This window comes from Vicugna pacos, chromosome 10 (assembly GCF_048564905.1).
Source record: "Vicugna pacos chromosome 10, VicPac4, whole genome shotgun sequence".
Taxonomy (NCBI): domain Eukaryota; kingdom Metazoa; phylum Chordata; class Mammalia; order Artiodactyla; family Camelidae; genus Vicugna; species Vicugna pacos.
In genome coordinates this window covers 66,551,807-66,566,999 of record NC_132996.1, presented here as the reverse complement: position 1 = coordinate 66,566,999, position 15,193 = coordinate 66,551,807, and the positions used below count along the sequence as shown (strand labels likewise).

The window sequence follows — 15,193 nt, the reverse complement described above, 5'->3', positions numbered from 1 at the left end:
TTTTACTTATTCTGCCCATTCTCTTGGCAGATTTTAGATAACAGACAATTCCAGAGTAGGTGATTCAAGAAGTAGCAAAGTGTATGGATTTGGAGTTAGAGGACCTGGATTCATGTTATCCACATACTGTTTATCCACCTTAGAAAGCTCATCTAACATGTAGAGCTTAGTTTCATCCTAAAAATGTGGCTAAAACGGCCTGTGCTAGCTGATTTGGGGGTGAGAGGACTTCATAAAATCTGTAAATGAAAGTGTCCTCTGATTATTTACAGCACCGTTCCGTAACTTTCTTCAGTAGCAGAAACTAGTTATGTAGCTTTAAGAAACGGGGCCAGAGAAAACTGCTGACCCATTGGGCGTGGTACCCGAGTTTCCATAACTGTGGGTCCTAAAGAGGGATGAGGGGTGAGGTGCTGGATCGGACACCAGAGATGAGAGGAGAGGGGAGGGCAGGGGCGGTGGGAGGGAGGAACAAGAGGGTGGCTGGGCGGGGGACTGTGGTTGTAGAGGGAAAATTCTGAATGTAGGATAATGAAAAGTGGAATCGTTTCAGGCATCCTTAAGCTCCAGGGTGCTGCCTTAAAATGGGGTTGCTGAGGTGATGTCCCGGCTCCTCAATTTTAGAGTGCAGGAGGCGGGGAGGCCATTTTAGAAAGACTTCTATTTAAAAGTTTAAATGTCTATCCCTTAAAGTTTTACCTTCAGCTATTCAGGAAATTCTGCTCTATGAAGTGACTCATTCATTCCCTGAGGGTTCTGCAAAGCCAAGGTTTTACTGGGCCAACCACAGAGACATCCATTCCTGGAAGAGGGATCCCATTTTGTCATGGACAGTAACTCGGAGGGAATATTTCTGAATACTCAATTTTGGAGGGCTCAAAATACTTTTTAGAAATGAGTTCTAAAATCCTTTGGGGTTGTCCTCTTAACTCTGAGTGTGAGAAGTGGAAATGTTTTATGGTCTCCTGATTAATTGCTCTTAATAAACTGATACAGACACTGGGACGTCCATGACCATCTTCCCTCCAATTAGCGGGGGAGCCTTTGTTCCTCTTTCCTTGACTCCCTTGACCCTAAAATCCCACTGTCCTCACCTCTCCCCTTTCCAAAGCTCAGGGCTTGGCCTCCGGCTCTTCTCTCTCTATCCAATTAAAAAAAAAAAGCTTTTTACCTCTTTAATCATCTTTACAAGATTAAACCCCAAAGTTTCTCAATTATTTCATACAAGTCAAAACTGTTGAAAGGAAACAGTGGAAGTCAACCCCACTGCTCCCTCCGAGGTAACCCCCAGTTGGCCTGGGTGCACACTCCCTCTGGGAAAGCTCTCCCAGGCTGAAGGCTTCGGTACCATGTTTCTGGGTCCAGGTCTCCAACTCCAGCTTCTGGTGTTCCAGCCCATCTTTCTGCTGGACCCTGTCACAAGAGCCTCTCATTTCAGAGATGGCTAATCTTCAGATCGGTTGGCCACACCCACTTCTGTAGCTGCTGGGAACAGCCCTTCAGTGACCTGCAAAACAGGTTTCTTGTGTGTAGCCCTGGGAATTACCTCAGACCTCTGTGTGCCTCAGTTTCCCCATCTGTAACATGTCGTGGGTGAGGACACCGTGGTCCCTCACATACTCTTTTGCTCCGATCAGTCTATGTGTCCAGCCTCCTCCTCACTTAATTAAAAATCTGGTTTCCCTTTCTGCACGTGTCTTTTTTTGCCCAGCAGAAGGGCTCGTGCAGAGGTGCAGAGATCAGGAGAACTGAGGTCACCTTTGGGTTGCTAGCTGTGTGACCCTGCCAATCACACGGCCTTCTGGACCTTTGTTTTCTCATCTGAGAAGGGAGGGAGCAGAACTGTTTGATCTCCAGGAGAGTTTCTGGTTCTGACACCCCGCGATTCTTGTTGCTGGCCCCCTCCTACTCAGGGAGACGCCTCTGATCCCGAGGGAGCAGTCAGCTCAGGGTGGGAGTTTGCTGCTTCCAGCACCGATAGCAATGGTAGGTTTTGGGGAGGGGACAGCCTGGAGAAGATGAACGCTCTTCGGAGCCCCTGAGTCAGTTCCTCATGGTCTGACTTCATTCTTCATTTGAAGTGTTGTGAAATCCCAGCACATCACCCACGCCCACATTCAACTCTGAGTACACTGCTGGTGCATTCCAGCACCATTCCAACACCAAGGGCGAGTGATTTGGAGATAATCTCTCACCTGTGAGCTTGGGAACCCCTGCTCTTTGTCCTTGTGCAGGAGTTTGAAGGAGGCTAGGATAACCAACCATCCCAGCTTGCCCTAGACTGTCCTGGTTTTAGCTCTGGAAGTCCCATGTCCCAGGAAACCCCTTGGTCCACACCAGGATGGTTGGGTCCCCCACCTCAGTTCCTCGTCAGGGCCTCGCTGACTTCCTTGGTGGGACAGGTCACAGTTAAATAAAAGTGCCAGCGGGGCAGGGAACCTCAGAATCAGCTGGGGTGTGGAGGCATGCAGATTCCTGGGCCTCACCCTGGAGGGTCTGAGTCAGTAGATCTGGAGTGGGGGCCAAGAGCGCTCAGGTCAGAAGGCCCCAGGTGAGCCTGGGGCAGGTGGCTCAGGTACCACACCTTGGGAGACTCATGCTCTGCTGGTGGGGGGTGGGGAGTGGCGACACAGTGCCAGCTCCTGGCCTCACGGAACTTATAACACAGGCAGGAGGAACCAAGGAGGGAACTCCCTCCCTCCGCTGTGCAGGAGAACGAAATAAGAGCTGTAAAGTGAGTAATGTGAGTACGGCCAATTTTTTTTCTTCCTCGCCCCCTCCAAAGTAATTCAGCACTTACAAAGCTTGGCTTTGTTCCTTCTGAGGGCTGACTTGGCATTTTTCAGCAGGGGGCTTGCAGGGAGGGTGAGTTGGTTGCAAGGAATGACCATTGTCTGTGGTTCATATCAGACTCTCTTATCTCAGAGCCGTCCCTATGGCGTGGGAGCCGGGGGGCGGGGGCCCATCTCTAAGGCCCGTCACAGCTCTGACCTCCTGCGCTGGGATGGTGAGGGAGTAACCTTGTCCTTATTCTTGGTAGGCAGCTGTCACTGCTGTTGCTTACAAGCTAAGCTTTATTCTAAGGGGAACTGATGCACTTGCGTCCTCAAGGGCCCTTAGTTATAAGAATGATTGAAGAGGACCTGGAGGTCGAGTGGCCTGTAAGGGACTTATTCTCTGGGCTCAAGGATGCTCCCTTATCCCTGTGCCAAAGGACAAAGCGGCAGAGGCAGCTTCTTATTCACATCTCGTGTTGTTATTTCGATGGTTTGGTTTTTGAGAGTCCCTCTGTCTGTGGTCATCCTGAGGGTGCCAGTGGGCGGTGGAACATGGTAATCTTTCCAAACTCTTTGGTGGCCTCAGAGTTAACTGAGGGTTTTTGACTGTGCACATGGCAGTGTGTTTAGACACAGTCCTCTTCCTGAGATGTGTTCCTGGAGCAGAGACCCTGATGTCCAGACCTAGAATTCAAACTCCACCTTGTGCTTCCAGAGTCTCCTCCAGTCACCCACTCCTCTGGATGAGCTGAACCCCTCCTTCTCCACCCGAGGGCTCTCTCAGCTCCTCGGGACACCAGACTGTGACCTTCATGGAAGGCAGCAGTGCAGTATCAAGTCAAAGTCCTCCATTCAATTCCTGGTTCTGCTGTTGACTGTCTGGGTCTCCAAGATCAAAACACGGCAGGGACCGTGATGGCGCTAATGAGGCAGTCTCTGCGTGACTGCTCTGACAACTCCCTATTACCCCTCAATCATAGCAGCCAGGAAGAAACTACAGGAAGCTAAGTCTAACAGACCCCCCTCAACCTTTCAACAGGCCACATGGGACCAAAGCCCCCTCTGCAGACAATGCAAAAAGAACAGGCCATGCAGTGTAGGCGGTAGGATTTCAGGCTCCAGAGAGGGGCTGCCTGCATCCAGTTCCAGCTCCCCCACTTACGGCTGCTCTGCCCTAGCCTCAGTTTTCCCCTTGCTAAAAATGGGGATAATAAAGCCAAATAATGATAGTACTTTCATAAGGATAAGGATCATAAACGTGAAGTGCTGGGCACGTAGGAAGTGTTCCATCAACATTACCTGTCATTGCTGTTCCTCTTGTCACAGTGGGGTTTGTGATCTGCCGGCAGGCTTTTAAGGAGGATGTATTAATTGCTGTCACAGGCCCTGAAATGCCATCTAACCTGTGGGGTTTTTTTGTTGTTTTTATGAGACTAAAGGCTTTTGGTCTTCTGGAGAGTCATATGAATAGCAACGATTCCCAGCAATCGCTAGCCATTCTTCTGCCAGGCGGCTGGCTGGCTGGGCACGGCCCTGGCATGGGCATAGGGTGAGTGCCTGGAGACAGGAGGGTGGGGGGATGGGGCTGGGGTGACCTTGGGAGAGACAGCGGAGGTGGCGCACAGCCCCTCTCTGGCCGGACATCGTGCCCTGGGCTTGTTTGTGTCCCCAGAGCACGATGTTGTTGGTTGTCTTTAGCTTAGAAATCTCGCCCCCAGGATGGTTCTGAAGATTCGGTGGAGGAGAGCTGGACTGAGAGCTGTTCTTGGCACATGGAGGTGATATCACTGGCCTACAGCTGGAAGGACCAGCCTGGGATGCTGGCTCTTCCAGGCATCTTGAATGGAGCTCTCCAGCAACCATCCCATGGCAGCTTTTAAAAATATGATGGGCTTTTGGCATTTACTTCCATCAGCATCTCCTGAGTATCTGGTGCTGTGCTAGGCGCCCAGGATGTGAGTGGGAAAGAGATGTCCCCGTCTGTAAGTCCAATGAGCCGAGGGCTGGGGACCTCTCCTCTGACAACTTCTCACCTCCTCCCTGGTGGAGGAGGGTGAGGAGGGCATTCTGGGCACGGAGACAGTGGGAGCAGAGGCGCCCACGTGTCTTTGAGAAATGTGAGGGCCAGGGCAAGGCTAGAGCATAGTCAGCCTGGGGTGGGGGGCCAGCTGGTGAGACCCAGGCATCTTTATCTTTGGGGAATGGGAGGCATTGGAAGTTTTCATACAGGGAAATGACACGACTGACTTTTGTTTTAATCATATCAAAATAACAGCAATTAGCAGAGCCGCATTGGGCACTTTCTCTGTGACAGGCATGTGCTAAGTGCTTTAATGTGACTTATCTCATGTAAGCCCATTCTACAGATGAGGCTTGGAGAGTTTAGAAAGCCTAGTCGTGCAGCTGGGACAAACCCATGTCTGTACAATCCCAAAGCCCTGGCTGTAACTGCCCCCTAATCTCCCTGGACCTTGGGGTCTTCATCTATGCTACCTGCCTCATAGATAGGGTTGTTTCATTACATGAGGGAATATACGTGAAGTGCTTGGCACTGTGCCTGGTACACTGTAAGTGCTCCATAGATGTTAGTCACTGCTATTTTGGTTATTGTTGCTATTGTCTGTTTTAGAGAGTGCCCCCAGCATGCTGGTGTTGGGGTGGTACCTCTAATTTTGAAACCACATGGGCTGGTGTGCATGAACTGGGCTGCTAATGCTAACTCCGGCTAGGGATGGATGCTTGATAAGGTGCATGGCTGGAATCTGCTGCGCCCTCCCTGGTTGCCATGGTTACTGACCTGGGCACCTGGTTCTCTCTCTGTTGTTGGTGCGTCTCCAGGTCAGGTCTGGGTGACCCTGTTCCCATCTGGCATCATTTCACAACTGCTCCTCTGCGGTTGCCTTCTGTCCTCTCTGGTTTCGGTTTTGCTCCAGCTGAGCAGGGGCAGACTCCACAGGTGGCAGAATGGAGGATGAACCAGAGAGATCCAAGTCCAGGAGGCTGTTAAAGTCTCCAGGGGAGATAAGGTAAAGACTGGAAGGGCCCCAGCCATGGGAACGGAGAGAGAACAGCTTTAAGAAGTGTTTTGAATTTAGAATTGATGGGAGGTGGCCATCTAACACGTGAAAAGAAAAGAGAGGGAGTGAAAAGTAAATGGCATCTCTAACTTGAACGACCTGATGGCCCTATTCTATCTATTCTTTTTCTGTGCTTCACCCAGTGGATCTCATCAATTCATGTGACTTTAAATACCATTTCTAATCTGATAATCTCCAAATTGTCCGTTCCCTGAGCTCCAGCCTTGCCCTCTTCCCTTGAGTGTCTCTGAGGTGTTTCAAACTCAGCATTTCCAAAATGGAACTCCAAAAATGGTTTGTCTTCCTCACTCCTGAACGTGCTTCTCCATCTTATAAATGGTACAACTCTCCCTTGTGTTTGATATGAGTGTCATCCTCACTGCCTCCCTCTTCCTCTCCTCTTGTATCCCACTCATCAGCAGATCCCGTCATGACTACCTTGGGATTGCATCACAAAGGAAACACACCACCTCTCTTAATCCTTACTGCCACCGTCCTGGGCCAACCCACCACCATCTCTCACCTGGGTGACTGTGAGTCCACCCTGGGTTCCCACTTCCACTCTGGCTTCAAATTCCAGCCACCATGACCTGGGAACACAGATTTGATTGTTAATCCTCTTACTCAACGACTTCCAGCTCTACTTAGCGTGACAACCACCAGCATCCCATGGCTTACAGGTTCTATGAGAATCTCAGCTTCTTCTGACTTTCCTCCTCACTTTCCATCGCTCACTTCTCTTTGGCCTCACTGGTTTCCTTGGGGTCCCCATAACACCCCAAGTCTTTCCTTCCTTGGATTCATCATCATTCCCATTGTCTGGCATGCTCTGCCTCATCTTTGCATGGCCAGCTTCTTCTCATCCTTCAAACTTCAGCCTAACTGTCTCAGGGAAATGGTCCATGACCTGAAGAGGCTCCATATCCTTCTCAGCATCCTCTTTAGCCAAACACTTCATTCAAAGCACTCACTCAGCACTTGAAATTTTTTTTGTCTTGTTTATTGTTTGTCTCTCCCACTAGAGTGTCAACTCTGTAAGGGCAGCCTGGCACGCAGAAGGTGCCTGCAGGGATTTGTTGAATCAGTGAGTCACACACTTAGGTGCAGAGGGCCAGGAGAACGCTGATGTTCAAGGGTTGGCGGAGGGGCTGTCGAGGGACTTGAGAATAAGGGGTAGGAAGTTACTGTCAGTAAAAAAACAGGAGTGACGCATCGGCAGGGGATACTTTGGTCTGGAGGTAACAGCAAACCTGTCTGGTGGTGACACAGACAAGAGGGATTTATTTTTCTCATGGTTGGGACGTTCAGCAGCAGATCTCTGGTCAATGTCACTGAAGTCCTCCTTGAGATATCACATCCTCACATCACATCCTCCTTTGACTGAGTTCAAAGACAGGAAGCAGAGCAGCCTGGACAGACATTGTCCTCACGTTTCCGTCTTATCGGTGGGGTGGGTGGTGATGGAGGGGTTGTCCCCAGAAGACCCCAACTGATCTCCCCCTCTATCCCACTGGTCAGTAAGGACCCATGGTGCCCTTGGACCAGGGGCTGTGCCCATGTTGCTTCAATAAAAGAGTTTCTCTTTCCTGCCTTTGAACCAAGTTGGGATTCTGCCAGCTAAGGAGAAGGGGAATGGTTTTGAGCAAGCAGTGAGCAGCGCTTGCCCCAAGCACATCTCCCAAGAAAGAGTCTCTTTTGTTGGGTTCATTGTTGTAAGAAGGTCAAATGGGATCAGCCTTGAGAAGCGGCCACTGGATTAGATGCTTGTTGACTATTTGTGGCCCTTGAGAGGCAGTGGCTGGGCTGGGCTGCACACGGCAGGGGGCTTAGGAACCTCTGGGAGAAGTTCAGGAGATGAAGGGATATGACCAGGAAGTTTGGTGTTAAAGGTGAGAGGAGAGATGGGACAGTCTCTGGGCACAGGAGGCAGACACAGGTAGCCTGAGTTTTCATCTGGGCAGACTCGAAGATGTTTTTTTTTTTTTTTGTCACATTTTTTTCTCTGTGATTTATCATAACATTTTGTGTATATTTCCCTGTGCTATACAGTGTAATCTTGTTTATCTATTCTACAATTTTGAAACCCCTGTCTATCCCTCGAAGATGTTTTTAGGTGAAACAAAAGAAGCCAGCCAAAGAGGGAGGGTAAGGATTTTGAAGTAAGATAGGATAGTTGATTCTTGTGCCTGAAGGAAGCCTGGGGATGGATCAGTGTGCAAGAGGTGGGTGTTATTGGAACAGGTGGGGAGGCTTTTCTGAAGAGCCTCGGGTGCCTTCTGAGATGGAAGGGAAGGAGGGCAGGCTGGTGAAGATGCCCAGCAGGGACGAAGATTCCTCACTTTCCTTTATGTGGCAATGGGCTCATTTAGAGGTTGAATCCATGACCTTGATCTTTCCATCAACCTTTGTTTTAACATCTGATACAATAGACTCCAAAGAAACAGGTCACATTCGTGTGGTTGTACACTGGAAAGTCCAAGGACAAAGTCTATCCTCGAGTTTGCTTGATCAGATGGATGCAGCCGCCCAGGACGTGGCCATGACAAGATGCAATCCAGAGGGTGGAGGTCACTTCACACACAGCATGGAGCTGCCAGGTCTTGCAGCCGATGGGCAGCAGGGCAGAAAGAGAGAGTCCTGAGAGGGCAGAGAGGACGTGGGATCCAGGTTAAGGTCCACCACTTACCAGCTGGGTTCACTGGGACCTTCCAAGCCTGTGACCTCATCTTCAGGGGCTGGGCTGTGGGGAACTGGTCTCCCTCTGCTGCCCAGTTATAAAATGGGCTGTCTTCTCACAGGGATTACGGAGATGCCCTCTTGCCCTTTCATCACCCCTCTCTGGGGGGTTTTGACCCTGCCCTGTAGCCCCTGGGACAGGACGGCGTTTTTTTTCCCCACAAGCCCTGGTCCGTGCCTTCTGGCATCTTTCCCCTTTGTTTTAGGGAGTGATGGCATAGCGCCCAGCGAGTAGGATTGGGAGCCAAACCTTTCTCTTCTATTTACTCAGATCGTAGCTATGGCTGCAGCGAAAAAGCAAACAGAAGTCTGACTAGATACATGAGCTCAATATTCCACAACATTCGAAGCTCGTGTCTGCTTACGTAGGAGGCAGAAAACACAACATTATGTTAAAATGACTAATAGCTCATACAGAATAGAAAATGCATTTTTCAGAAAAAGTTCTTAGCAGGAATGTTGGGATGCTGAGTGGGTAAGATTGACATCAGCTCTGTGTGAATCCTCCTCAAGAGCTCCTGAATGTCCATCCACATCATATGCTGTCCCTGGGGTGAGCATTCTAAAGGGGACAAGTCTGCGCTTAGGTCACCGTCTTTATCTGGCATGTGGGATAGGACTTTGGGCTCTGTGCACATCTCACGGAATTGCTGGGGGTGGCCCATGTCAGTAAGAAGTGAGGAACAGGATCATTTGGTTCCATCAAAGCTGCCCCAATTGGATCAGCCTTGCCCATTGGCTGGGTCGCCTGGACCCCACTTCATCTTCTCAGAAATGGGACTAATGATAGTTTCTTGCTCACGAGATGGCTGTGGGGAGTCAATGAGTTCATGCCTGTGAAGTGTTTAGGAGAGAGCCCAGAGGGAATCAGTTATTCAGTCAACAAACATAGAGGGCCTGGCTCTTGCCCCGTCATGCCTTGTGGGAGGGAAGCCCCAGGTGTGTCTCTGCCCTCAAGGAATCGGCATCCGGCTGGGGAAGGAAAATGGACATAGTGGATGTCCCTAGAGAACAGAGAGGCCTCGGGGACCAGCCCTTCCTGTGGCATGGATGTCCTGCAGAGCCAGCAGCTGCTGGGTGGGGCGTGCTGTCAGCCAGCCCCGTTTCATCTCCTGGCAGCCCAAGCAGGGAGAGAGGAGAATCTGGTATTCATTGTGTGGTTGTTTCTAATTTCCTTCTGCTTTCGAGATCCTCTTTGGAGGCAGAACATTGTCCCGAGAGGCTCAGGCTTCCTCGGCCGGGCGCCCGCCAGGCTCTGGGGGAGGTGGCACCGGGAGGATGCCATGACCGGGCACTCGAAGGCCGATGGCATTTGATTCTGTCCTCTGAGACTCTATGGGGACAGTGGGGTTTGGTGGCTAGTTCAATTCCCGCCCTGTGGTTTACCTTTCTCCCCCTGGGGTTTTGAGTGAGACCCTGAAGTCTCATTTACAAATTTTCTTTTAAAACTCCCCATTTGCCACGGAAGGACAGTCCTTCCTGTCCCAACAGGGTTCTTCAGAGAGTGGGTGTGCAGATGGCCCACGGGACTTCCTGTAAGTTATAGGTTCTGGAGCCCCAAGGCAGCTTGGGGCTGCCATGTCCCCAGCAGGAGGGGGAGGGCAGGGTCCCTGAGCATGTCGTCCAGCTCACAGAGCAGCGCCGGGGAGGGATCCTCGGCGGGGACCCCAGGGCCTCATCAGGCCAGGCCAGCTGGGGGCAGGAGGCCAGGATGGTGTCCAAAGAATGGGGTGGGGTTTCCTCATTCCTTTCTGTCGTCATACTTGGCCTCTTGTTTGTGGATTTTAGTAGTTTTATCAGCCTTGCTAGATTCCTCTTTCATCACCAGAAAGCAGAGAGAATCCCAGAGTGAGTGACCCACGAATAAAGGGGCAGAGACGGCTGGAGGGCTACTGGACTCTGACCTTCAAGTTTATTGAGAAAGAGGCTCTGAGAATGTCAGGAATAAGAGGGAGGGGGTGACACAGCCGTGAAAGGGGTGACAGCAGGTGTCGGTTGTCTTCAAGATGTGATGTGAGCAGAGCAGGGCTGCCCATGCTTAAGTCACTCAAGTGCCATCATCCCAATTTCTGCCCCATCCACATGCCACTATGTGCTATTTGTTTAATAGTTATCTTTAAATAGATTTTTAAAAAAATCATATAGTTAATTAGAAAAAGATCTTTATGTCACTACCATAAATGAAGCCCAGAATTTTTCTAAATAGCATTGAAACAAATTCGTAACTGTTAAAGTAAAAATCCTCATCATGCACCATTACAGTCTTGACTGCCGCCCAGGGCTTTATGTAAGTTCTGCGTGTAGACTTTTACACACTGGGGGGCCTCCACATATGTCTGATCGGGTGAGGTTGGCATTGGCTACAAGTAAGGAGTAGGGTGACCTATGTTGATTTGTGATCTCATAGAGATGCTCTGGGAGAGCACCCCGAAGCTGGACTGTGGGTCCCCGGGTTTCATAGCAGCATCTCCAATGTGGGAGAATGAGAGTGTCTTCTTCAGAGGCTGGGGGAGGATGGACTGAATTCATGTATTTATAAGTGTTCAGAACTGCTTCTAGTGCATGGCATGTGCTCAACAAGTGGTAACAGCCGCCATGACTTGGGAGATGCTGGCTGAGGGTTCTCGGCTGCCCTGGGCGTCCCATCTTCTGCTGGCGTGGAGGCAGGCCCAGGACTGATGTGGTCCCAGGGCTCCTTCCACCTCATGGATCACTTGTTCTGTAACTTCTCCACTAGGACAGGTGTGGGCAGGCGGCCTGCCCATCCTTTCTCTCATGATTATAGGATTAAGCTAAAATGCAGTCATGGCATTTGTCATCATGAAATATCCCCAGAGGACTTGGTGGTTATCTGTATCCCTTGGAGGCTCTGGAAGGAGCTCCCAGGGATGGACACTCGTGTGCACGTGCCAGGGGCTTCACAGATCCCAGTCTGCAGCTCTATCTCAGCAACTCTGGGGATGGGGCTATGGGAAGGAGCTATGGGAAGCAATGCCAGGTTCTCCCCGGGGGGAATGGATATTCAGCTCCAGGCCCTGGAATTTTGACTTCCTGTTTGGCCTGGTACTCATCCGCCCCTGCCCCAGCCCACCACCTATTTGTCTCTGGTGCATCCTCTCCCTCCCTCTCTGGGATCCGTTTCCTTCTCAGTAAAAGGTGGGGGTGGCACTAGATCATATCTGAGGCCCTTTTGAGCTTGAGAAAACTATGATTCACCTCCCAGTCGCCCCCTCACCTTTCCCGCGGGCCTCCCGATCAACAGTAAGAAGAAAGGTAGGAAGGAAAGGAGAGAGACAAGGAGAGCTGGGCATCCCCAGTGTTCAGCACCGGCCTCCAGGACACAGAAGCCTCCGGTCCAAAGTGTCCGTGGTACTGAGGTAGAGAAACTCTGCTTTCCGGGTGGAGAGACAGAGGGGAGAAATGATTTGAAAGGCAAATGCAGAACAAATGCTCTCCAGATGATAAATGGTTAAATAAATGATAACGAAAGGGAAAATTCAGGGAGCAAAGGAAATGCATGGGAAAAAGTTTCATAAAGGGCGGGGAGAAAGTGTTGCTAGGGAGAAGGATGTGTCTGCAAAGTGATCACGGCGGGGTCGGGGTGGGGGGTGGTTAGCGTGAGCTGCGGGCCTGAGGGTATAAACCAGCTTTGAGGGGTTTACCATCCTCCCTTCTCCTTCCTGGTTCACTTTGGAAGATGCCACCCCTCTCGTTAGGGGATTCTGCGGAATTTCAGCAGTGCAGCCAGTCAGCAATGGTGCCTGTTAATGCCACCACATGGCTTTATGCTAACAGGCTGGATGGTCCAAAGATTTAGGGAGTCATTACCATCTGAGCATTATCATGTGAGCTGGTCAGGCTTAGTTATCCTACGAGACCTTTGCTCCTCACTGAATTAAGAACCCATCAGCTATTGTCAACTGGAGAGGAAGACATCACCAACACCAGGTGAGAAGAAATTAGCAGAGTGCCTTCATGCCATGGGGGTGGACCAACATTTCCAAAGAGACCACCAAAAGCACTAACCATGAGAGAAAAATGGATAAAGTGGACTTTCTCAAAATGAAAAACCTCTTGTCATCAAAAGGCAGCCTTAAAAACATGAAAAGGCAAGTCTCAGTCTTGGCTGAAGATACCGGCAATATGTATATCTGGCAAAGCATTCATTTCCAGAATATATAAAGAACCACTATAAATCAATAAGCAACAGGCAAATGACCCAATAAAAACTGGGCAAAAATCTTACAGAATCCACAAAGAGAGCATATCCAGATGGCCAAAGACACTGCAAAAAGGTGCTCAACATCATTACTCATCAGGAAAATGCAAATTAAAACCACAGGGAGATACCACTACAGAGCCACCAGAGTGCCTAAAATAAGAGCGACAACACCTGGTGTCATTGAAGACACGGAACAACGGAAACTCTCATGCATTGCTGTGGGGAGCGCAGACGTGGCTCAGACACTTAGGAAAATTGTCTGGCACATTCTAGTAAAGCCAAAGCAATGCCTCTTCTGGAACCCAACAATTCGCGCACAGGTATATATACCCCCCAGTACCTCCATTAAAAACAAACAAACAAACCGAAAAAACAAAATTAAAAAAAAGGAAGCGGGGAGGTAATAGCTCAGTGGTAGAGTGTGTGCTTAGCATGCATGAGGGGGTCCTAGGTTCAATCTCTAGCACCTCCACTAAAAAAAAAAAATGTTCAAAGGAGTTGTCTCCAAATCCCATCAACAGAAGATTGGAGAAGTACATCGTGGTGTGTTCACAGGAGAGCGCTGTGCACACGGCAGTGAGAGATGACACACTGATTCCTTTCACATGATGTTCAGGGAGAGGAGAGGTGAAAATGTGATGAGTCAAGTCACGGTCATGTCTGGTGGGCGTCTGGGCTGAGATGGTGCCTGAGGGAGCCAGTGGGTCGCAGACCGAGTCTATACCTGGGTGGGGGTGGTGGGTATACACACGCACGTAAATGATTATCAAGCTGACCGTTTAAAATGAGTGCATTATTATGTACTTTACTGTATACAGGTTGTGCTTTGATTTAAAAAAATGGAAAGAAATGTAGATTCTAACATCCAAGGAAAATAATAACAAAAAAAGTTTATTGAGCACCTTCTACGTGCCAGGTGCTTTATATAGATCACTTCACTTCATCCACCTAAACTCCCCTGTCAGCCAGTATTGTTCTCTTTTTTTGGGGGTGGGGTGGAGGTAACTAGATTTGCTTATTAAAAAATTTTTTTTTAATGGAGGTACTGGGGCTTGAACCCAGGACTTCGTGCGTGCTAAGTATGTGCTCCACAGCTGAGCCACACCCACTCCCAGCCAGGTGTCATTCTCATTTGACAGATGAGGCTTGGCCAGGTCCACTAGCTCACCTGAGACCCACAGCTGGTAGGCGCAGGCGCCAGGACTCGTATGCCACAATCCAAGCTCTTGCTGCTCAGCTTGGGATCTCAGAGTGATTCCTGGTACAACATCACAGCTGTTTCGCCTGCTACTCCCCCCCAAGCAGAGAAGCCTTAGCTACACTATTTTAAAGAGAACTTTATCAAAAGCCTGATGTTCCAGGAACTCAGATCCTCTACCTTCTTGAAAACAAAACAAAACAAAACACATGGAGTGGGGAGCCCATCCCCTGATGCATCCTTTCCATGAATTTGTTCCAATTGGAAGAACTCGTGGTTTCACACTCACCCCGTTCATCCTAACCGTTCCGTGTTGTAAATCCTCTGTGAATGAAGTATTGAGTGTTGGCTGTAGCAGAGAGTGTTGTGAGCCAGGCTTGAACTCCAGCTGTGCTCCCCTTAATCTGTGAGGCTCTTGGGGAGTTAATTTCTCAAAGCCCCTGTTTCCTTGTCTGCAAAAGGTGACTGTGGTCCTTACTTTACAGTCTCATTGTGAGGGTAAAACGAAGTCATGCCTAAGAAGTGCTCTGCTCAGCATCAGCCTCATAACAAGTGCTCAGAAGAGGATAGTGTCCCTTTATTGATGCCCGATTCCTTCCAAGCCTCTTTTTTTTGTTGTTGTTTATGGAGGTACTGGGGATTGAACCCAGGACCTCATGCATGCTAAGCAGGCACTCTACCAGTGCACTATATTCATTCTCTGATTCTAAGCCTCTGAAAGAGGCTCAGCACCTTGCTCCTCTACACCATTCAACACGTGTTTGAAGAAAAAGGCTATGCTGATGATTTCTCCGCAAAGTGGAGATCCAGAGAATCTCAGTGCTTCAGTGAGGGAGAGTGGAGGGAGGTGGTTTTCAACCAGATCGGGGGGGGGGAGGAGTTATTATTTGTATGGACCTTTCAAAATGGGACCAAAAAGATTCAGTCCCAGAGAGAGGACCAGAAGGGTCATTCTCATTTGGGAGAGGGCGGGGAGGAGTGAACCTAGAGCGTTAAGGTGGACTTGGGGAATGGTAAGCAGACCATCTGGGTTGGCGCCGAAGATTTGTGCCAGGACTAGTGGAAGGTCAAGTTGTGGGGAGGGCAGAGCTCAGTGGTAGAGTGCATGTTTAGCATGCACAAGGTCCTGGGTTCAATCCCCAGTACCTCCATTAAAAAAACCCCTAATTACCCCCACCCCCAA

At 49.8% G+C, this 15,193-nt stretch overlaps 1 protein-coding gene and 1 long non-coding RNA gene across 4 annotated transcripts in view; both read left to right on the top strand.

Moving 5' to 3' along the window:
* The window catches only part of AHNAK (AHNAK nucleoprotein), a 90,303-nt gene that overhangs the window by 66,150 nt on the left and 8,960 nt on the right, over positions 1–15,193 (top strand). The gene's annotated exons all lie outside the window — the stretch shown is intronic.
* LOC140698796 (uncharacterized) lies at positions 2,635–5,235 on the top strand. Its single transcript, XR_012076755.1, has 3 exons — positions 2,635–2,743; positions 4,217–4,326; positions 4,496–5,235. It is a non-coding gene; the product is annotated as an uncharacterized lncRNA (long non-coding RNA).